The sequence below is a fragment of the Saccopteryx bilineata genome, chromosome 8 (genome assembly GCF_036850765.1).
Source record: "Saccopteryx bilineata isolate mSacBil1 chromosome 8, mSacBil1_pri_phased_curated, whole genome shotgun sequence".
NCBI lineage: Eukaryota > Metazoa > Chordata > Mammalia > Chiroptera > Emballonuridae > Saccopteryx > Saccopteryx bilineata.
The window spans coordinates 60601314-60625301 of NC_089497.1; the positions used below are offsets into that span (position 1 = coordinate 60601314).

The 23988-nt window shown below is 41.1% G+C and overlaps 1 pseudogene; it reads left to right on the forward strand.

The window, feature by feature from the left end:
• Positions 1-4140: 4140 nt before the first annotated feature.
• The window catches only part of LOC136311694 (keratin, type I cytoskeletal 18-like), a 31132-nt pseudogene continuing 11284 nt past the window's right edge, over positions 4141-23988 (forward strand).

Consider the following 23988-nt stretch of genomic DNA (forward strand, 5'->3'; position numbering starts at 1 on the left):
TTTTTTTTTAATGAATAATGGCCCACTGGGTTATTAGAGCCATTTTATTAAGTTCTTCCAACTCAAAGCAATCAACTAAAGTCAAATTAGAAAAACAAGTTGTGAATATAAAGAGATACTAAGCCTTCTTAAAATTGAAATATAAAACAAATAAAGCAAGAGCTATTTTCAAAAACTGAAACCCTGGACCAAGCTTCATACCCTAAGACATGTAGGTCCAGCTCTCATGCATGAGTCTATTGCTGGCAGTCATGCTGTGGTAGGGAGCTAAGCTAGAGAGCTCAGAGGACCCAGAGAATCCATTCTTTCAATGGAGATGCTCTGCAACCTGGCAAGGACTTTTTCTTCTAGCCTTTCTCTTTTCCTCTTTTTTTTTTTTTTTCTCTTTTTTCTTTCATTTCTCTGAAGCTGGAAACAGGGAGAGACAGTCAGACAGACTCCCGCATGCGCCCGACCGGGATCCACCCGGCACGCCCACCAGGGGCGACGCTCTGCCCACCAGGGGGCGATGCTCTGCCCATCCTGGGCATCGCCATGTTGCGACCAGAGCCACTGTAGCGCCTGAGGCAGAGGCCACAGAGCCATCCCCAGCGCCCGGGCCATCTTTGCTCCAATGGAGCCTTGGCTGCGGGAGGGGAAGAGAGAGACAGTGAGGAAAGTGCAGCAGAGGGGTGGAGAAGCAAATGGGCGCTTCTCCTGTGTGCCCTGGCAGGGAATCGAAGCCTTTCTCTTGTTATCACCTGACCACCCCTCTCCACTCAGTTGTCTTGCATTCTCTCTGGTCCTGCTCTCGCCCATGCTCTCCGCTCCCAGTGCGCTCCCCTTGGAAGGTCTCCACGCTTAGCATCTGTTTGTGGAAATTTTGCTACCTGCACCAGGCAGAGAAAGAGATTAACTGTAAGTAGAGGAGAAGAATAATTATTAACTAAATAATTAAACAAGATCATTTTGGATTCTGATGAGAGCTATGAAGAAAATCAATAGAGCGATGTGATAGAAATTAAGGTAGGACCACTTTAGATAGAGAGGGCATCAGGGAAGGCATTTCTGAAAAGAAGGATATTAAAATGAGAAAGAATAAAAGGGATCCTGCCATGCAAAGTACGGGAGCTTCCCAAGGGGGGGGGAGGGAATGTGAAGCCTTTGGGGTGGGAATAGAATTAGTAAATTTAGGCAATTGAATTGAAACAAAAATGGCCAGAATATAATGTGATCCCAAGTGAGATCGAAGAGGAGGATTACATAGCATCATATAGGGTATAAATGGCCATGGGAAGGAGTTTATGCTTTATTTTTAGTGAGATGGGAAGTCATTGAAGAATTTAAAGCATAGGAGTAACATGATCAAATTTGCATTTTTAAAATATTACTCTGGCAGCAGTGTAGAGAGTATTTTAATTTGGGGAAAAAATAGAAACAGGAAGATCTATTTGGAAGTTATTACCATAGACCAGATAAAAGAGAATGGTAGTTTGGACTAAGGATACAACAGTGGATATTGAAAAAAGTGAATGCTTTCTAGTTATATTTTGAAAGTAGACCCAGTAACTCTTGTCGCAGAATTGGTCTTGAAGGATAAGGAAACAGTAGAAATACAGGGTGACTTGTGGTTTGGGGACCAATCACCACTGCTAAACTCTCACCCATTCAGTGCTCTATGGGCCCTGGCCAGTTTGCTCAGTGGATAGAGCATCCATGTATGTATGCCCTGTCTGGGTTCAATGCCCAGTCAGGGCATACATGAGAAGCAACCATCTACTTCTCTTTCCCTCCCTTTCCCCCTTTTTTTTCTCTTCTCCACTTGCAGCCAGTAGCTTGATTGGTCCAAGCATCAGCCCCAGGAACTGCAAATATCTCAGTTGGTCTGAGCATCAGCCTCAGCAGCTGGAGATAGCTTGGTTGATTTGAGAATCGGCCCTGGGTGGATCCCAGTCAGGGTGTATGCAAGAGTCTGTCCATCTACCCTCCTCTCACTTTAAAAAAAAAGCTACATACTAAGATATTCATCATAACATTGTTTGTGATAGCAAAAACTGCGATCAACCTAAGTATTCGCACACAAAAAAAGTTCCACATAAACTGCAGTACATTCTAACATAAATTCTCGGATAGAGAGCTCCAGTGTTGTGAAATGAGAAAATCAAAAAGCTACATTTTCAAGTAAAAAAATAAAGGGAGCTATAGAGTTATATATAATGACTTTATTTATGGGAAATGGTAGTATTGTACAAAGATAAATACATGTGTAAACAAGCCCATAAAAATATGACTCCATAAAGTTACCTCTGGGGAAATTTTCTTTATTTTACAGAAGAGAGAAGCAGGAACCAGAGAAGTTCAAGTACCTTATCAAAATTGCACAGCTGGTCGAAACAGAACCCAGGTTTCCTGTTAAGCTGGGCTACTTGGCTCTTAGAGATGTTGGATTCTGTCTTGGTTCAAGCTGCTATAACAAAATACCATAGACCAGTTGGCTTATAAAACACATGATTTTTTCCTCACAGCTCTGGAGACTGGAAGTGTAAGAGCAGCGTGCTGAGACTCTCAGTTCCTGGTGAGAGCCATCTTCCCAGCTGCAGACCGCCATCTTCTCATTGTATCTTCACATAGTGGAGAGAGGTTGAGAGAACTTCTAGGGTCTCTTTTGTAAAGCACTAATCTCATAATGAAGGCTCCACCTTGTGACCTGATCACATCCCAAACACCCCACCTGTTAATATTCTCACATTGGCGCTTAGGATTTCAACATATGAATGAAGGGACTCAAACATTTGCTCATAACAGGATATTAGTATCTTTTGTTAGCATATGTACAGGTTTAGTTTCATTTATTAAGTCTATATTTGGCTGCAATGCATGGATTGTGAGAATAAGATGTGTGCACCTCATCTGTATATAAATGATAGATGTATATTTGTATGAATGCAAGAGAACTGATGAATCCAAGAGTAAGCTAGAGAGTTCTTAAATAAATTCAAACTTCACTAAACGCAGAAAGAGCTATGTGAACCTAGGATCACTCACACACCCACCCACCCACCCACACACACACACACACACACACACACCTGGTGGAAGGAGACTCTAACAATATGGTGTGAACTGACAACTAGCCACATAGCCTAAGAAAATAACTGACTGCCACAGACCTACTCTCCTCCCCATCACTTCCTGACAGGTGACCTTTAGCATGATACCACTCACTGAATGATTATTTTAAAGAATAATGAGGCCTGACCTGTGGTGGTACCATGGATAAAGCATCAACCTGGAATGGTGAGGTTGCCAAAACCCTGGGCTTGCCCGGTGAAGGCACATATGGGAGTTATGCTTCCTGCTCCTCCCTTCTTCTCTCTCTCTCTCTCTCTCTCTCTCTCTCTCTCTCTCCCCTCTTTAAAATAAATAAATGAATATCTTTTTTAAAAATTATTTTAAAAAGAATAATGAAGTAAGTAGTAAACTGAAGCAGAATTTTTTGTGGCCAATATCTGATGGACATGGGAATAGAAAGGGTGATGATCTAGGAGAAAGAAAGGGGCAGGAAGGAGAAGAAAATCTAAAGGAGTACATCTCTGTGGTTTTCATTTTCAGTTCCATCGTGCATTTCATCTGGTCTGCAGTGGTTCTTTTAAGTGGGAATGAGGTAAGTATTATCCCTCCTACACAGACTGTAACCTGTTTCTCAGGGGCACTATGGTGAGGACCAGGAGTGGGCCATGTCCTCCCACTAGCCCTTCCGTCCACCTCACTGCCACAGAGGCCCAGTCCTCTCCCAGCCTCTGCCCTGCTCCTCCCGGTGCAGGACAGGGGGTGTGTTCTGATTGATTGGGGGAAGAAACGAACCTGCAGAGTCTTGGCCCTTTATCTCTCCTTTTCCACTTTGAGATCTGATCCTGCCTTGGGAAGCATGCATTCTGCTCTACTTCTCCATGCCCCAAGTTTCACAAAGGCTTATGTATTGAATAAAATCACAAACCTTTCTATTTTGGGGATTCAGTATTATTAAGCCCACTGGCTCACAAATAGAAACTGCACCCTTCGGTGTCAGCTTCCTTGATAACAACTTATGTTGACCTCCCACCTGCCTTACTCTTAAGTCTTACACTCCCCTTGATTCAAACCTGAGCAACTATACGGAGAATGGCAGGGAACATCCCTCTGGCCAAACTGGATTTGGTGCTCGTGACTGGGGACCTGCCTGACACCAGCCTACCAGGACGCATTCAAGTCAGAAAGCAATTGACATTTTTTTTTAGAAATTATTGAACAAATGTCACTATAGGAATAAACATTCTGTTACTATAGATTTGTGTGTACTTAATGTAATTAAAATGTTTTATTGCAATGACAATGAATCTTACGGCTTGAATGACTTTAAGACTCAGAAAAATGTCAGCCTGGTCTCCCTTGCTGTCCCCTGCAAGATACACTTCCTCCGGCATCCTAAAGTGCTTCCTTTGTGTCACTCAGGTCCTGTACCACAAACAGCTTTCCACGTCAGCAGCTGCAAATATGCCTTCTCTGCCATTTCTACTGTCGTTAGTCTTGCAGCCCAGGGACCTTATCTCATTCATGGCTGTGTACTTGGCAGCATCTATTAGAGAGATTTGCAATTTGCAGATAGCAAGGAAATGCAATTTTAAAATGTTGAAAGGCAAGCAGATCATAAACCAAAAGGCTTAGAGTTGATGGCAAATTATATCATGTATTTTCCCTGTCTGTAACCTTTTAATTATGTATTTAAAAATCAATGGACATCAAGGACATTCTTGGAAAGAAGAAATTCCAAAAGAATAGCCTTGGGAAGATGAAAAAGGTGAAAAGAGGGAGGAGCAGTGCCTCTCCCCCATGTTATTTCCAGTTTTTCACTACTTCTTACTAACCCATATTTTTCAGGCTCTTGTACTCCAGCAAAGTGATTCAGAAATCAGTCCCCCCATAAAACTCTCCTCTCTGCATCACCATCCCTCAGTGGGTATCTCGGGTGAACTCATCAACACTTCTATCAGTGCACCGTAGTCTGCCCACAAAGCTCCTTGAGGATCGTGTGGTGTGCTTCTCTGCCACAGCTGCCCAGTCCTTGACTAACACCCAGAAGCCCATTCTCTCAGGGCTCCCAAAGCTGCATTCTGGAGCTGCCGTTGGGTAAAGAGATCATGGGTTCTCATGGATGCTGAGCAAACTACCTCATTTTTTCCAGACCACATCAGTTGGGTTTCAAGAAAGGATGCTTATGTTGATTGTCTCCTGGAGAACTTCAGGTAAACAGTTCCTTCAATATCTGCCTGGAGCCCATCTTTTCCTTTCTCCTGCTGGAGGCATGTACAGCCCTCTTTCTCACTCTCTTTCAGAAGAAAGAAAAATCCCACATGAAAATTCATGTTCAGAGTACCTGTTCTCACCTCAGCTGTGGCCAAAGTCTTTTAACAAGAACCTTCTCTATGTTAGTGAATCACTGCTTCAGGCTCTGCTTGATCCTTCACTGACTGGCTAAAGAAATAGTGTGGATCCTCAAAAGCCTTGGAGAAGTCATCCCAAATTAGCCATATACATCATCCAGCTTTGAGTGTAGGGGCTCAGAAACCTGCCACTTCTGGTTCCGTCTCAGTGCTTATGAGGGCAAGTCATCACCCAGCTCTGTCCACAGCTCAGACTTGGCCACAGTGGAGCGGGACTTGATGCAGGAGTGTGCGAATATTGAAAACTCTGTATGAAGGTGGATTGCATGGTTGGCCCCTTTAGTCCCAATTATGCTGCCATATTCATGTAACTTTAGCAAAGTTCCTCCTCTTGTTGTTCAGTTTTCCCATCTGTACCTAAGGTGGTTGGATTTCATGATCAAATTGATTGCATTGCATGATAAATATAAATGGCAGCTGACCTAATAAAAATATTAAATATTGCCCTGGCTGGATAGCTCAACTAATTAAAGCATTGTCCTTACAGATGGCCAATAGGCAGATGAAAAAATGCTCAACATCACTAATCATTAGAGAAATGCAAATTAAAACCACAATGAGATATCACCTCACACCAGTCAGAATGGCGCTCATCAACAAAACAACACATAATAAGTGCTGGCGAGGATGTGGAGAAAAGGGAACCCTCCTGCACTGCTGGTGGGAATGCAGACTGGTGCAGCCACTGTGGAAAACAGTATGGAGATTCCTCAAAAAATTCAAACTGCTTTTTGACCCAGCTATTCCACTTTTAGGAATATACCCCAAGAACACCATAGCACTGTTTGAAAAGGAGAAATGCACCCCCATGTTTATGGCAGCATTGTTCACAATAGCGAAGATCTGGAAACAGCCCAAGTGTCTGTCAGTGGACGAGTGGATTAAAAAGCCATAGTACATATATACAATGGAATACTATGAGGCCATGAGAAAAAAAGAAATCTTTTGCGACAACATGGAGGGACCTAGAAACAATTATGTTAAATGAAATAAGCCAGGCAGAAAAAGAAAAATATCATATGACCTCACTCATTTGAGGAATCCAATGAACAATGTGAACTAAGGAATGTAACTGAGACAGAAGAGAGATCAAAGGGACCAGAGGAAAAGAGGACAGAGGGAAAGGGGGATGATAGGATGGGATAAACCTGAAGGGAAGGGGGAGGGCGCTATGGGGAGGAGGGTAAAGGAGATGTTGAGGGGAATACGGGGGAGGGGGATGCATTCGGGGTGACCTTAGAATCTATGTAAACACAATAAATTAAAATCAATAAAAATAATAATAAATAATTAAAGTATTGTCCTGAAGCACGAGGCTGCTGGTTCAATCCCCGGTCAGGGCATACACAGGAACAGATCAATGTTCTTGTCTCTGTCTCTCTTTCTCCCTTTTTCTCTCTCTAAAATCAATAAAGGAAATATTTTTTAAAAAAGAAGTACTAAATATTAATTTTAGGGCCATAGATTTTAGTCTTATTTGGTCATTCAGCCAGGTCCTATATAATCCCATGCTCATTCATATATTCAAAGCTTGAGCCCATTTAAGATTACACAAACTTGAGAATACTAATGTCAGAAGACCTGTTCATATCCTTCATAAGATAAGAAAATGCCTTGTTGTAGGCTCACCTACCGCACTAAGAAAAAGACAAAGAGCCTGAGAACAAACTGACAAGGAGCAACATTTATTGTTCCTTCTGGCATTCCCAAACCTGCGGTAGAAATTTAGTAGCCAGATCTATTTATGTTTTAAACCATGATCTTTTCCTCGGCTGAGGACATACACTGAAGCGTTGGGTTTTATCTGGCAAGGAAAATCATGTTGCAAAAGGAAAACTAGAACCGGTGTTTGCATGGCAAAGTAGGAAAGATCAATTCTTCACTTGGCTGCAGGAGGCCTATCCATTGCACAACTCATGTATGTGATAAATTGTACTTCTCTCAGAGGCTAGACTCAAATTCTTTTCCTTAATTTTATTGATTTACAGTCTGTGCAAGAAAAAAGTCATATGATTGCATGTCTAACCCTGTTATTAGTCCATGTTCCTTGACAGGTTTTCTGATTCGTCTAAGAGTTCGTTTTTTCCCCCCATGCCATGTCTTAAACAGCCAACTTCAGCATTTTCATAGGCACGTAGAATGTAAGAGAGCCCATGGGCTGCCTACGTTAACTCTTTCCTCAGTACAATGACTCACTCTTTCTTAAAACTTCTCTAAGTATCATTCATCTTTTTTTTTTTTCTTTTTTTTTTGTATTTTTCTGAAGTTGGAAACGGGGAAGCAGTCAGACAGACTCCTGCATGTGCCCAGCCAGGATCCACCCAGCATGCCCACCAGGGGGCGACGCCCTGCCCATCTGGGGCGTCACTCTGTTGCAACCAGAGCCATTCTAGCGCCTGAGGCAGAGGCCACAGAGCCGTCCCCAGCGCCCAGGCCAACTTTGCTCCAGTGGAGCCTCAGCTGTGGGAGGAGAAGAGAGAGACAGAGAGGAAGGAAAGGGGGAGAGGTGGAGAAGCAGATGGGCACTTCTCCTGTGTGCCCTGGCTGGGAATCGAACCCGGGACCCCCCAACGCCAGGCTGATGCTCTACCACTGAGCCAATCGGCCAGGGCCTAAGTATCATTCATCTTAGGAGGTATAGGGGAACACATCAAAGTGGCAGGGAACTCAGGACTTCTTCAGTTAATTCTTTTCATTTTTGGATAGCATGAATGGTTAGAAAGTTCTTAAGAATCATGTGTCCAAAATCTGTATTCTTACCTTTGTTCCAGAATGTTACTTTAATTTATAAACTCTTAGCCCACCTCCTTACACATAGTAAATACTTGACAAATAGTATTACATGGGTTTTATACTGGTATAGCTCACTGGAGTATATCAAAGTTATAAATGTTGAAGGCAGGCAGGACTGAAGTTAAATGTAACATTGGGCAAATTTTTTTCTAAACCTCAATTTCCTCATCCATAAAATGTGGGAAATAGTTTCTACCTTACAGTGTAGAGAGGATTGAATGAGATCATGCAAGCCATATACTCAGTACAGTGGCTGAAAGTTCCACTCAATATATTTAGTTATTATTAATATTGGCATCAATAGTTATTTACAGCACTGCTGTCTTTGACTGAAAAACTATCAGGTGTGCGCACTGAAAGAAGAAGAAAAATAACATGTTGTGACTTAACAATAGACGGCCTCCAACTGAGAACAGAACTCCTAGTCTAGCTCCTAAGCTCTTTGTAAAGCACAGTACTTAGTAATTTCCTACATCCTTTGGGATATTGGATCTATTTCATTACTGCTTACGTAGATGTATACAACAATCTATTATTTCTACCAGTCAATGGTCATAAAAGTGGAATGGGCCTTGGAGATTATTCTCTACATTTCACATATGTTGAAACGGAGACTAGGGGAGAAGGAGAAGTATGGCCACGGTCATCCAGAATTGTAAGATCTAGAACCAAAACTCAATAAGTAAATAAAGGGACTCCTGCCGTTAGAATTCCTTTACTCTACCGTACTATTAGTGATACCAAGAAATTCATAAATGTGCAACATCTGCATTTTTGAGCTCTGTTCTGTGAGGGTACGTAGGTATGCAGCCTCCCTTTATTTTTTCTAGAGGCATTAAAGAGAGATTAGCTGTTCTTTCTTCCCTCTGCCCCCAATCCTAGTTATTTCCACAGATTTTCTACTATAACCCTCTTAACTTATTATCACTTATAAGAATCAGGCCCTTAAACAGTGGTGGGATTCAAATAACAACTGGTTCTCTGCCCTAATGACCATTTTAAATATAAAAGAAGACATACCAAAGGGTAGTTTATTATTTCATGTATTTAATACTTATTTATACAAGGACAATAAAAGATGTACACAAGACTAGATTTTGTTATGAGTTTTAAATATTAATGAAAAATATTAAATAATACCTGACAAAAAACTATAAAACTGTTATTTATGATATTTCCATCTTGCTTCTTGATTGGTGTCCTCGCTTGCCATTTTTTTTCACCTGTGATAGAATGAACATTACTACGGACACTTAGAATACGCTGTTGCACAGACAAACATTAAAAAAGACTAAGAAATGTAAATTTGTGATTTCCACATCGGGCAGCTGACCAGGTGCCCACCTTAAAGAGAACCCTGATTAAAAGTGCCACTTGAACAACTGGTTTGCTGAACTCAACAAAAAATTAGGTATCAGTTCTGCTGTCCTGGTACGAAGCGGCTGAATCCCACCACTGCTCTTAAGTGCGTATAACGGAAAACAATGGGAAATTATTGGAAAAGACTGCTAAGTGTCCCAGTGTTCTGCCATTAATGCAATGTGATTCCAATGACACCAGTCTGTGTGTCTTTTGTTCTTAATTTTAAATGAGAAAAAGAGAGACAGACAGAGGGATTAGATGGGCCCAGCTTGGGTCCAGTGTCTAGCCTTGGACAAATTTGAAATTACAAGAGTTGTAAATTATCCACAATACATAATCCCACTAGAAAGCCCCCTCCCTGGGCATGAGGGGCCTCTGTATAAAAAATAGAAAATCATTGTGAACAGAGTGGCTACCCTAAGAGGTGTTTACTGCATTTTACCATGTGTTTCTTCAAGAAGATTGTGAGTTTCTAGAAGGCAACGATGCTGTCAATTTTACCTATAGGCAGTGTTTTCCCTGCTTCCCTGCTTGTGTGTAGTAAGCATCCAATGAACATTCATGGATTTGAAGAGATTAGATCTTTAGTTTCTCTTGATCCAGACATACCAAACCATGCTGAGAACACTATGGTATCCACCTAACCAAAAAAAAAAGCCTCAATGTTTTGGTCACTTGGAAAACATACATCAAACACCAGTCAGTGCACAACTAATACACCAGCCCTGGCTGGTTGGCTCAGTGGTAGAGTGTTGGCCTGGCATCTGGATGTCCTGGGTTAAATTCCTGGTCAGGGCACACAGGAGAAGTATGTGCCCATTTACTTCTTCATCCCTCCCCTTCTTGCTTTTCTCTCTCTCTCTCTCTCTTCCCCTCCTGCGGTCATGGCTCAATTGGAACGAGTTGGCCTCGGTAGTTTAGGATGGCTTCATGGCCTCCAGTTCAGGCACTAACAAGAGCTCGGTTGCTGAGCAATGGAGCAATGCCCCAGATGGGCAGAGCATTGACCCCTAGTGGGATTGCTGGGTGGATCCCAGTCAGGGCGCATGCAAGAGTCTGTCTCTCTGCCTCCCCTCCTCTCACTGAATTAAAAAAAAGAAAAGTAATGCACCCTTGCTCCTACATAATGAACACGTCCTGGCTCCAAGGACAGCCATTTGATCATGCTCCCCTCTCTAGCTTTCTGTCAGGACAGGACCCCCTTTCTCAGGCAACCTTTCTATTGAACATGTCTCTTCCTGACAACCTGCCACATCCCCACAGCTCTGTCCTCCATGGTTGAAATGGAGCCCTATTGTGCTTAGGTCATTAGGATTCTCTTCTCCCTCTTCATATGACAGACATCAAGAGGACATGTTCCTTCTCTTGAGACAAAGCCCCAATTAAATATGCTCATTAAAGCCCTGTGATTCTCCTGCTTTCTTCAAATGCATAACAAAAATGAATCACTTCCTGCTGACCCGCCTGAACAGGGTGTGCTTGGCCCAGGTTTGGGCTGACTGCCAGAACCTATGGAACGTACTAGGCATTGGTCACTGTCAAATGCCAGAGTCGCTGCTGCACCTCCAGCCGGTCACTAGATGCCAACAGGCAACTGTGTGGGGAACCGGAGAAAAATCACAGTTTACCCAAAAATCAAAGGAATGATAACATATTAAGGTAAAATTGAGTCCAAATCTGCCCAATCCAGCCCCTAACTGACCACACCCACCACCCCCAGGCTTTGTAAGCACAGGCTCTGCTGCAGTGTCTGGGTAGGGAGGCAGGACAGGGGAGCAGAACACCACAGGCCCTGCCACGACCTGGTTGTATAACCTTTCGGCCTCCGGTGGGTTGTGTGAAAAGAAGATACTGCTAAGGCTTGCAGTTCAACAATGTTATTTTAAGATATGGTCCCAACCAACTTTACTACCAATGACACAACCACTGTTAAATATTTATAAAATAATTACTCTGTGTCAGACACCGTTACGTGCTTAATTGCTATATATAAATGCATTTCATCCTTTAAAAAACCCTTTGAAAGAATTTAGTAATATTATCCTTCCTATTTTTGCAGATGAAGAAACTAAGATTTAAAGAGTGAAATAACTTGGCCAAGGTTACATTCGCCAGTAAGGGACAAAGCTTCAGAACCCGCATTTTTCACATCTGTGTTACCCCAATGATGGCTCAGCTACCAAAACCGACAGGGTAGTGCTAAGTTCCCTTCCTGGTCTCTCTCTGCCCAAAACATTTGGTTTCTAATACTAAGTACAGGCAGTCTCCAGGTTACAAACAAGATAGGTTCTGTAGGCTTGAAAATCTTTAAGTATTCATATGCACAAATACTATGTTAAGACAAACATCTGTCTAAGTTTAATAGGTAAATCTACCTGTTTCAACTTACAAACAAATTAAACTCAAGAACAAACTTACAGAACCTATGTTGCCAGTAACCCAGAGATTGCCAGTATATTATTTCATCTCCTTCAAATTGGTTCACTGTTTCTGTATTAAATGACCATTTCTGAAGACTTTATCTCATTTTAAAAATCGACCGTCTCTAAAAAAAAAAAAAAAATTGGCCACCTCTGTCTTATAAAAGCCACTAAGGTATAGCTAGTCTTTATTTGCTCTGAGCTCCATAAATTCACCATCTACAGTTGTCATTTGGCAATGAATGTGTTGCCTCATTAAATCATTACTTTTATTATTATCATTAGCTCTTGATTATTTTTTTGCTATTTATGTCCTGTCTTACCAACCAAACTGAATGCCTTAAGGATGAGGACATGGATCAGACTGCTGTGAACTACTTTGAGCCCCTGACACAATGCCTTGTGCCAGTCAGTAAATGTACACTGGGTTGGGGGTAGCTTCTTCCCCAGCTTCACCTGAACTATATTACGTATTCGTGAGTGTCTTTATCAGCCAAAAGCTTGGTCACTCTCATTGCACAGGCAGGACTGGGAAAGGGCACCCTGACCTATGCCCATGCTCCTGTGCCAGCATAAATATGTTTATGATGCCAGAGCCTCACCATGTTCGTATATCCATGTGTATCTGATGGCATCAGGACAACCTTTTCTGATGATGGCAGCCAAGATAAAACAGCTGGCAAAATGTGGAAAAGATTAGATAAGGCACCTGCCTACTTATATCAGCTTTCTTTCTTTTTCTTTTTCTTTTTCTTTTTTTAGCACTTCAGCATGCATAAGAAAGAGACAGACAGGAAGGGACAGGAAGGGAGAGAGATGAGAAGCTCAAGCCTTCAGTGCAATATCTTAGTTGTTCACTGATTGCTTTCTCATACATGCCTTGACTAGGGGATTCCAGCAGAGTTTGGCTCAAGCCAGAAACTTGGGCCTCAAGCCAGTGACCTTTGGGCTCAAGCCAGCGACCATGGAGTCATGTGTATAATCCCACACTCAAGCCAGCAACCCCGTGCTCAAGCTGGTGAGCTCGCACTCAAGCCAGTGACCTCAGGGTATCGAACCTGGGTCCTCAGCATCCCAGGCCAATGCTCAATCTGCTGTACTACCACCTGGTCAGGCTATATCAGCTTTCTGTGCCAACTTCATAATTTGCTTCGAGGCCAACATTGAGAGTGGGAAGTGAATATATCTTTTCTCCTTTCCAAAAACTGATCTATAGGTTCCAAGTTCATAATGGTCATCTGTTGGGCTGTCTGTCCACAGCACCTGCAGCTCAAACAACCAAATCCAGACGTTGCTATGATCTTGGCACTCCTGGTGTATTATGGCAGTGCCAAGGACTGGGGTTGAGGCAGGTGATGAGTGCCCAAATTATCTTGTCACCTCCCCTGCAGGGGTCTCCAAACTTTTTACACAGGGGGCCAGTTCACTGTCCCTCAGACCATTGGAGGGCTGCCAAATACAGTGGTCCTCTCACTGACCACCAGTGAAAAAGGTGCCCCTTCCAGAAGTGCAGTGGGGGCTGGATAAATGGCCTCAGGGGGCCGCATTGCAGCCCGCGGGCTGTAGTTTGGGGACGCCTGCGAGGAAAGCTAAAAGGATTTCCAGGTGCACTGTATTTTGTAAGCATATAAATTTCAGCAAACAGGTGATACCAAATGATTCAGCAATTTGTGAAGCACTTGATAATTTTCAGAAGGGATAATGTCCTTTTACTGTTTCTATGACCCTGAATTATTAACGACCTTCAATGTGCTTTTAGTACCCAGCTGCTTCCCAGTTTTACTGACAACAAGGTAAGATAAACCAACTTTGGCTATAAGAAAAGAAGGTTCTAGTTATGGTTTTATTTTAGTTGAATTTATTAGAATGACATTAGTTAACATAATTATACAGGTTTCAGGTGCCCAGTTCTATGAAATTATACTCCTTCTTGGACTGCTTTGGAGAAGGTGGTAAACAGGGCAGGCTCTGGACAAGGGAAAATAGTAACAATGGGAATAAATATAAAAACATCTTTATTATTTAAATCTCTGTGAATATAATTGGCATTTAGAAACAAACATAGTTACAGTAAACTGTGGGGTCTATAGCATATGTAGAAGTTAAGCATATGACCACAAGAGCATAAAATCCAAGGAAGGAGAAGTAAAAATATATTCTTGTAAGGTTCAAACTTGATATGAAGTGATATACATACTACCATTTGAAGAGACTAGAAAAAATTTAGATGAATACAAGAAGCCCTAAAGCAGCTGTTAAAATAAAACCACAAATAATTATAGCTAATTTGCAAACAAAGAATACAATAAAATAGAATCTTTAAAAAAAGTCATTTAATCAATGCAGAAAAAGAAGAGAAGGGAAAGAGAAAACTGATGAGAAAACGGAAATGAAATACCAAGACAGCAGATTTACACCCAATTGTGTCAATAATCGCATTAAATGTAAAGAGTCTGAACACCGCATTTAAAAAGCAGAAATTGTTCTATTGGATTATAAAGGCAGGATATGCTGCCGCAAGAAACCAATTTAAATATAAAAATATAAACAAGTTAAAAATAAAAGTGTGGAAAAATAACAACCAACTTCACATTAAATGAAAAAAATAAAATACAAAGTGGCTCGAATAATAGCAGACCAGGAAGATTTCAAAGTGAAGAGTACTAACAGACACGAAGACAGTCATTTCACAATGATAAAAGGACCAAGCTATAACAGAACTAAAAAATTGATATCAAATATGCTTTCATGTATTTCTTGTATTTCTTGAGATTATTATGTTCATGGATTGGAAGTCTCAATATTAAGATATTAATTTCCCCAGATTGATCTATGAATTAATAGCAAGTTCAATTAATATTCTAGCAAAACTTTTTCAAAAGAAACTGACAAGCTAACTCATCTGGAAATTCCAAAACAACTTTGAAAAACAAATTTGAAGGAATTATACTACCTGACTCCAAAATGTATCATAAAGTTACAGTAATCAAGATGGGGTAGTAGTAATGTAATGATAAATAGAACATAGAAGAACAGAAAGTCTATATAGAGACCCACACATACATAGAAATTGATTTTTGATGTAAGAGAAAAGGTAATCCAGAAAAGGAAGAATAGTCTTTTTAACAAATGATGTGGGAAACTGAATATCCATAGATAAAAAAGTAAACTTTGTGGAAAACTGGATTGGGCACAGGGGAAAGAGTGGGTGTGCACGATTCAGGTTGTAGAGGGTGTTATACTGAGTGGGACACTTGAAACTATGTCAACACAATAACCGCATTACAACATTATAGTGGCTACAACAGCACTGGGCAATAGGAATTTTCAGCTCCATTATAATCTTATGGGATCACCTAGTATGTGGGATCTGTTGTTGACTAAAATATCATTTTGCAGTGCATGATTATAAAGCTGTTGTGAATAAAGACATTTACACATAAATATATGAATACTGGAGAAATTTGAAAATTCATGGATTATATTATCTAAACACCAGGGATGTCATAAATGCTAGCATGGAATAAAACAGAATTTTATTTTACTTTCTCAACTCAAGAACTTATTTCCGTTGTCCTCAGGTCACCTTTGGATCTGTGACATTTAAGTCAATGTTACTCATTACCGGAAATTTAATTCCTAAGTGGCTCTCCCAGTTTAGTTATAATAGTGACAGATTGTAAGAATAAGAAAATGCTTCCCAAAAGTTTTCTCAATAGGGTTGAAATAAATTCCAATGTTATTTTCTCAGTGCCTGTATATGTAATTGACCGTGGCACTCACGTGAGAATCAGATCTGAAGCTGCTGCCCCAGTCCCACCCAGGGAAGTCCAAAGGCTGTACACGATTAAGTACCCTGGTTAAATCCAGGCAAATAAATGGATGGTGAATTTATTAGTTGATTTTCAGGACTGGAAATAAAGAAATTTTTAGAAATCATTTAACTTCCATGAAGTCCCTTTACGTTCAATAAGTTTTGAATTCATATCCCCAATTAACTGGCCAAATCACCAGGCTCTGAGAGAGACTGCACCAGTCATGACCTTGGAAAAAGAAAGGAAAAGTAAGTCATAGTGCCTACTTCAAAAAATTGCCAATCTAGCTCAGTGATCAACTCATTATTGCCCTGCAAACAATAGACATAATAGGGAGACCGTGTCCTGGAGCATGTGAACTTGGGCAAATCCTCTGACCCCTCTGTGCCTTAGTTTTCTTAGTGCCCCTCACTCACTAAGCTCCAGGCACACTGGCCTCTTGCTCCTCCCACACACCAAGATCTTTCTTGCTTCAGTGCCCTTGAACATGCTATTTTCTCTATCTCAAACAATTTATCCTTTGCATAGCTGACCCCTTCCTGTCTTCCAAGTCACATCCTCAGAGGTATCTCCCTAGCCTTTTGCAGGTAAGGTCACTCCCCACTTCACTCCCAGTTACTATCATATGCCTTAATTTTTTTTCTTTTCTAGAAGTTCATCACAATCTGTAATTAACATTTTTTATTTGTTTACTTGCTTACTCTGTCTCTCTATAGCATAGAAACATTTTAAGGGGTCTGTGAATATTAAATCGAACATTTTTTTAAATTGTGGTAAAATATGCATAACATAAAAGTTGTCATTCTCACAGCATGTAAACTCTTTGAGGGCAGGAACCTCATCGATTTTTTTTTTTCTTACCCCAGTGTCAAGAAAAGTATGTGGCTGGTACTGAGCACTCAAAAAATCCATCTGTTGAATTAATGAATAAAACATTAAAAGGAAGATAATTTCTACCCTGCCTACTTCACAGAACACTTAAAAGAGAGGGTGGGAAATGATTCAAACACTACCCATTCAAAAATATAAAGGTATTAATATTTTTATTATTTTTTTATTTGAGTTAGTTTAGAGTTCAATGTTTATTACATAGTTAAATGCTGACTGGGTGATAAAACATAGTTTAACTGGGTTGAACAATCAGCCATGGTTTAATCTGATTTTCCAGTCAGGGTTATTATTTGCAGAAGTTGGCGGGGGGGGGGGCACCACCTGTGACATATTTAAGTAAAACAAGGAACTGATTGAAGGAAAAGTGAGTTAGCTGGCTCAGAGAATCACAGGAAGCCTGACGAAGGAAGCAGTAGGACCTGGGGGCCAGGGAGGACCACGGCCGGCATGTTTCCAATCTGGTGCCCCGAGGATCCCACACTCCCTCCACAAACACCAGATGCCAGGCAGGCACCACTGTCCTCCTCAGCCCTGGCATGAGCTATGACAGCGGTCAACACTGGAAGCTGCGCCTGAACCCAGCTCATCAGCCTTGGCAGCCCTAGCTTCCATCATGCAACCTAAAGCTATGCAGAAGAGAAACAAGAAGGCGAGCGTTTGAGTTCGGTGATGTCTATAATGGAAGACAGATTCTATCTTCCCGCCAGGACTTACGAGGTGGAAAACTCGCCCCCAGATGAAGGGGTTCAGATCCATTACAGTTACAAAAAAGACAGATGTTTCAATGTGAAGTATTCATCAACAGGAAAAGTTTTTCTCTGTTTCCCGGGAAAAACAGATTTAGAGAAGAATGAGAACCAGCCCAGGGGTAGAACTGGACTAGAGCTCAGATTTTCTGTTTTGGGGCCAATTGTCTTTTCCTTACATCATACACTCCAAAACAAAGAATAGGTGAGGTCCAATGTTTATGAAACATTTATTTTTGCAACGTACGTTCGTTTGACTTAGTGTGAAGATCTTGAGATTAAACAGCTGTAGATATGATCTCCTCCCTCTCAAGGTTCAGATAAAATTATATTTATTAACCACCTATCAGAATGGCAGACATTGAGCTGGTGTTTCCTTGATGTACCAGGAGGGCAGAAATCTGTTTTGAACCTGAAACGACGGGTAATGGGGACGAGAGCACTGCAGGGCTCCTCTCGCCATCTGTCAACTCCGCTTCCCTCTGATCACCACTGTAGGCTCCCCTTTTCATAGATACCTCTATATTTGGTTCCCTTGGCTGAAAACAAAATCTGAAACAGCTGAGGAAAGATGTTATAGTATCAGTAAATGGCACAGATCCCTTAGTCCCAGTACCAAATTCCCAAAGAAGAGACAATTGTCTCAGGGTGTCCGTTCCTGGCCTGTCAACTGTAGCCAGGGGTTCAGAACCACATTGTACAATGTGGCTGCTCCCTGAATGACTACAGGGATGGGGAGGGCAGTTCTAGGAAAAGCTGGAAATTGTTCAGACAAAACATTGAATCCAGTATACATATGTGAATCAATTCATTCATTCATTTATTCTTTAAATATTTATTGAATGCTACTGTTTTTGTAAACCCTATTTTAGATAATAGTGATATAGCAGAGAGCAAAATAAACAAAGAAAACAGAAAATGAATAAACAAGGAAACATATTGTGCGCCAGACAGTGGTGCATGGAAAAATTAAGTGCCATGGAAAAATTAAGCATAATTAAGACTAAGGCTGGGACGGAGGGGCAGATGTATGTGCAGAGATGCACTGTTTTATGCAGCATGGACAGAGAAGGCCTCCTTTAGAGGAGGATATCTGAGCTGAAATCTGAAGGAATTGCGGGAGGAAGCCCTAAGGCTAAGGAGTAGAAATATTCCTGGCAGAAAACAGCAAATGCAAAGACCTTAAGACTGAAATGTGCCTTGTGTGTTCAAGAAATAGCAAAGAGGCCCTGGCCGGTTGGCTCAGTGGTAGAGCGTCAGCCTGGCATGCAGAGGTCCCGGGTTCGATTCCCAGCCAGGGCACACAGGAGAAGCACCCATCTGCTTCTCCACCCCTCCCCCTCTCCTTCCTCTCTGTCTCTCTCTTCCCCTCCCGCAGTGAGGCTCCATTGGAGCAAAGATGGCCCAGGCGCTGGGGATGGCTCCTTGGCCTCTGCCCCAGGTGCTAGAGTGGCTCTAGTCGCAAAAGAGCGAAGCCCCCTGGTGGGCAGAGCATCGCCCCCTGTTGGGCGTGCCGGGTGGATCCCAGTCGGGCGCATGCGGGAGTCTGTCTGACTGTCTCTCCCCATTTCCAGCTTCAGAAAAATACAAAAAAAAAAAAAAAAAAGAAATAGCAAAGAGATTGACATGGGTCTATCTGAGAGAGAAGGAGTGTCAGGAGATGATGTCTGAGAGGTGAGAGAAGGCAGATCATGTAGGGCCTTTGGCTTTGTCAATCACTGTAATGCTTTTACTCTGAGTGAAATGGAAAGTTCTTCGAAGGTTTTAAGACTAGAAGTAACATAATATCACATATGTTGATTATATTGAGAGGGTGGTCAGAAAAGAGGGTGGTAGTTGAGAAGTTGGTCAAATTTTGGATTTATTTTGAAGGTGGAACTGATGAGATAGGCTAGTTAATATGAGAAATGAGAGAGAGAGGAGATTAAATGATGAGTTTTGACCTGAGCAACTAGAAAGATAGAGTAGTCATGTACTGTGATGAGGAAGACTAGAGAAGCAGCAGATCAGTGGGGTGAAGGGAACATGCCCTAGGGCTTGACTTATGGCATGTTAAACCTGAGATGCTTTTCAGACATCTAAGTGGGTGCTGAGTGGACAGTTGGCTACATGAATATTGAATTCAGTTGGGAGGCTCTGGTGGAGGTATTTTTGAACTGTTAGTGCATGGATGGTACTTAAAGCCTTGAAACTAAATGAAATTTCTTTGAAAATGAATATCAATAAAGAAGAAATGAGGCCAGCAGAGCGGTCCCCAGAACAGTACAAAATAGAGAAGTTGGGGTGATGAGGAGTGACTGCAAAGGACATTAAAAAGGAGTGTCCAGTGAGGCAGGAAGAGAACCAAGAGAGAATGGTATTCCAGAAGCCAAGGAGAAGCATTGTTTGAAGGAGGAACAATTAAGTGGGTCAGTAGTTCCTGATACTCCTCCCTAGATAAGACCTCTAAATTTAACAGTCTGGATGTCACAAATACCTTTCTAAATTCTTTTTTACAATGAGGTTATAGGGGAAGGAAAAATCCAAGCACAGTAAGTGCAGAGAGAAAATGAGGGGCAGGGGAGAGAAATGAAAGATAGATAATATGGAAAACTCTTTGTCTTTTTGTTTTGTTTTAGTACTCTTTGTTATCTTCCTTTTTTCTTCTTCTTTTTCTTTCCTGCCTTTTTTTATTCCTTTCTTAAAAAAAATATTTTAGAGAGAGAGGAGGAGAGGAGACAGAAACATACACCTGTTTGTGTATGTGCCCTGAGCAAGGATCAAACCAGCCACATCTGCATTTCAGGACAATCCTCCAACCAACTGAGCCATCCAGTGAGAGCAATATGGAAAACTCTGAAAAATTCTCCTGTAAAAGTGAACAGAGAAGTGGGGTAGTAGCTGGAAGTCAGGAAGAGCTTTTTTGTTTCTTGTTAAAATGAAAGTATTAAAGTATTGTTGTATACTTATGTGAAGGGTCCAATGAGAGGGAAAAAATGTAATTGTATGGAAGAGAAAGGAGGCATACTAGAGGGATGTCTCTACATAGGTAAGAAATAATGGGCTCCAGGACACAAGTCTGAAAGCTGACCTTAGATAAGAGAGAGGGTTCAGCTGTAGTAAGTAGAGAGAAGTGAAGCCCATGGGTACAGATGCCGTTGAAGTGGTTGATGTAGTGGTGGAAACATATTAAAGTTCTTTCCTTTTTCTAATTTCTCTTTTCCAAGTGAAATAAGTAAGGTCACCAGCTGAGAATGAGGATGGGGAAAGAGATTTTGGAAGTCTGAAGAGCTGGAAGAGAGTGTGGAGCATAAGCAAACAAGAGATTTAGATGGATTGGGAAACTTAATAGTATTACCAAGCTTCACTCCAGGCCTTTTTGAAATGTGTGATCACAAATGCAAAGTGAGACCAGACAACACAGTTAATTGTTATTTTCCAACTACATTTAGCTGCATGAGTGCAGTCACAATGTAGGTCAGTATTGAATTTAGGCCGATTTGAGGTTTTGTTAGGCAAATGTGATAAAGGCAGATAGGGGAAGAAAATTGAAATGTTGGCAAAGGGATAATAAAATCATGGACTATAAAAACTAAACTGAGTAAGTTGGCAGAAGAGGACACAAAGAGACACAAAAAGAACAAAATGGTAGAAGGATCAATGTAGACTTCTGGGGTTTAACATTTGTTAAAGCATAAGAAAGAGTGATCTGCAAATCTACAAGGTTGAAGCAGAGAGTGAAATGCAGATGAGATATTGAAATCAGGAGTTATGATTAGGAATAGAGATGAATTCAGTAATTTGCTGAAAGCGGGTGAATGGAGGAGTCAGTCTACAGTCTGTTTGATTGCACTGACTGCCACCATGGGTATTCTCCTGGCACAACCACCAGTGCTGATGTATCCTCTGCCTCCCGGCCTTCATTGCTCCCCCACGCCCTCTTTTCTAATTCCCTCACCATAGAACACTTCCTACATACACAACAGGAAACTGAGGTTCCGAGAGGGTAGGAACATTGCCCAAGAGCACACAGCTAGAAAGTGGAGTTATTTGCTACTAAAGAAGCAGAATGAGAAACATGCCAAATGTTGAATGCACCCTGTGAAAGAAATGACAGTGGTGAAGAATTCAGACCAGGCAAGAGCAAGCTTCCATGATAGCCCGGGGGTCTCAGAGACCCCCTTAGTTTCCTCTCATTTGCACCCTAAATGTTGTGTGATGAGGGGGTGACCAAGGTGGAAACCTGGAAATATTTAATAATAATTTTTTAAAGGTCATTACGAAGTGCTCTATAATTGTTCGTCTTTGTCTTTTAAATCCTGTTTAGAGAAACAGGAAGAAAAAAATAAACAGGAAAAGTACATGAAAATTCCCCACAGGATCTAATTGAATAAAAATAGTGCTAACAGGAAACAAATATCTTAAACCTCTAAAGGGGAAGAGGATGATATGGATTGAGAAATCTATAGGACTGGTTGCTTTTAATTGATATGGGGGAAAAAATCAATTACTGAACCCCTCTGTCATGTTACATTTTTCCCCAACTGCTATCTGCCAGAGCCTATAAAGGAAAGAGTATCAGACCTGCCAGTGTCTCTGGACCAGTGGCCAAGTTATGCCATCATATCTTGGCCTCGTAGGCAAGTACCTAAAAATAATAGCTAGCATTTATTTAGAGTTACTCTGTGTTAGAATCTGGGCTGTGGGTTTTACATGCAAGATTTAAAAGGGCTAGAAAAATTGCCATAGAAAAAACAAAGTTGCTTTTTTCATTCAAAATATTCCTACTTAATCAATTCTTAGCTTTAACGAGCTTTTAGTGCCTCAAATGTGAATTTATTCATTAATTCATCAGATCACCCAGAGTGTTGCTTATTGCTGTGGAAGCAAAGACAGACAAAACACAGTCTTCTGAAAGCCAATATTCTGGCTAAACCTTTAAGTTTGCATTTGTCAAATGTGTACAATATTGCTGCCTATTATGTGTTTCTTAGTAAAAAGAATACATGATTAGAAATCAGATTTTATTATTATTTTCTCTGCCACCAATTTAACAATAAAGACATCTGCCTTCTTTGGAACCCAACTGTATCTCTTAGAATAAATGGTTTCTCTTATAGTCCTTCCAGTCTCTTCCAACACTGATGTCAAGTTAAGAAACGTCCAAACCTGTAAGAAATTTTATGAGTTTATTTGAGCCAAAGTGACGACAATTGCCGGGAAGCAAAATCTCAACAGATTGAGAAAACGGTTGGGAAAATGGCAGTTTCACCACTTATTTTATACATCAAAATCAAAGGGGAAGATACAAGGCAGGTACATAAAATCCCTTGGTAATAGATTATGAAGGCGGGAGAAAACCAAGCAGGGACTTCTCTGGGACTGAGTAAAAAGTATAGACACCTACTTCTTTTACACAGGCAGGTATAGGATAGTAAGCAGTTAACAACTAACATGATAATAACAATGAGGGGATTTATAGTCTCTATTCTGGTGCAGTGAGGGATCCCCAAAAAAGAAAATACCCTGACATTCCAAAGGTAGCAATCTTAGATGCCAGAAGACAATAGACAGGCTCAGTGAAGGTAAACACTGACCTTTGTTAGAGAAAAATAGCACCCTAGGACAGACTACCCACCAGGAACTGCTTTTAATTAGAAAGTTCTCATTTCAGACCATCCTGTGCGGTTACCTTAGGTCTCTGAGTTAGTAAGGCTGCCATGCAGGCCTCCCCTGAGTTTGTCAGGTTTACTCTGGGGCCCCTTTTTCATCCACACTGACAACCTATCAGTCTACTGCTAGTTTATTTTTATTTGAATAACAAACCTATGTATGTCAAAATGTGCTGGGCACTTCACAAATATTAATCTCCTTATTAGTCATAATAATCCTATTATGTAGATATTATAATTATCTCTAAGAAAACTATGTAATAAGTACAGTAATAAAATGTTATTACAAAACTGCTATTATTATCCCCTCTAACAGATGATGAAACTGAGGCACAGAGTCATTTAAAATACTGGAGATATATTTTACTTCTGAGACACTTATAAATTATTTATTTTTGTTTTGCTGAGTGATTTATGAGTAGGCTTTGATGTTTTATTGCAGGTACAGTTATGTTATTGGGTCTGCGGAATCTGTTTCCTTCATGGGTAGAACAATGGCAGTCATTCACCAAAGGCTGTGGAGCAGTGAGGGTTCTGTGTCACAGTCATGAACACACAAACACCGGAGCAATCAGTGGGGAGCTCCTTTGTGTCCTTTATGTTCCAACCCCTACACTGTCTCTTTTCCTCTCCGAATGAGAGAAAGTCGGTAAAAGTGCCTAATGCAATCCCCTTCCCTCCTTTCTTCCCTTGCTCCATCATTCTTTCCTCTCTCACTCAGCCTTTCAACCCCACCACATTTACAGTGATGTTCTTCTTTTCTGCCTTTCTAACCGTTTCTACCCAAAAGTAATTACTAATTTCCATCCACAAACTGTCTGTGTATTTCTAACTTACCATTCTAACTCCCT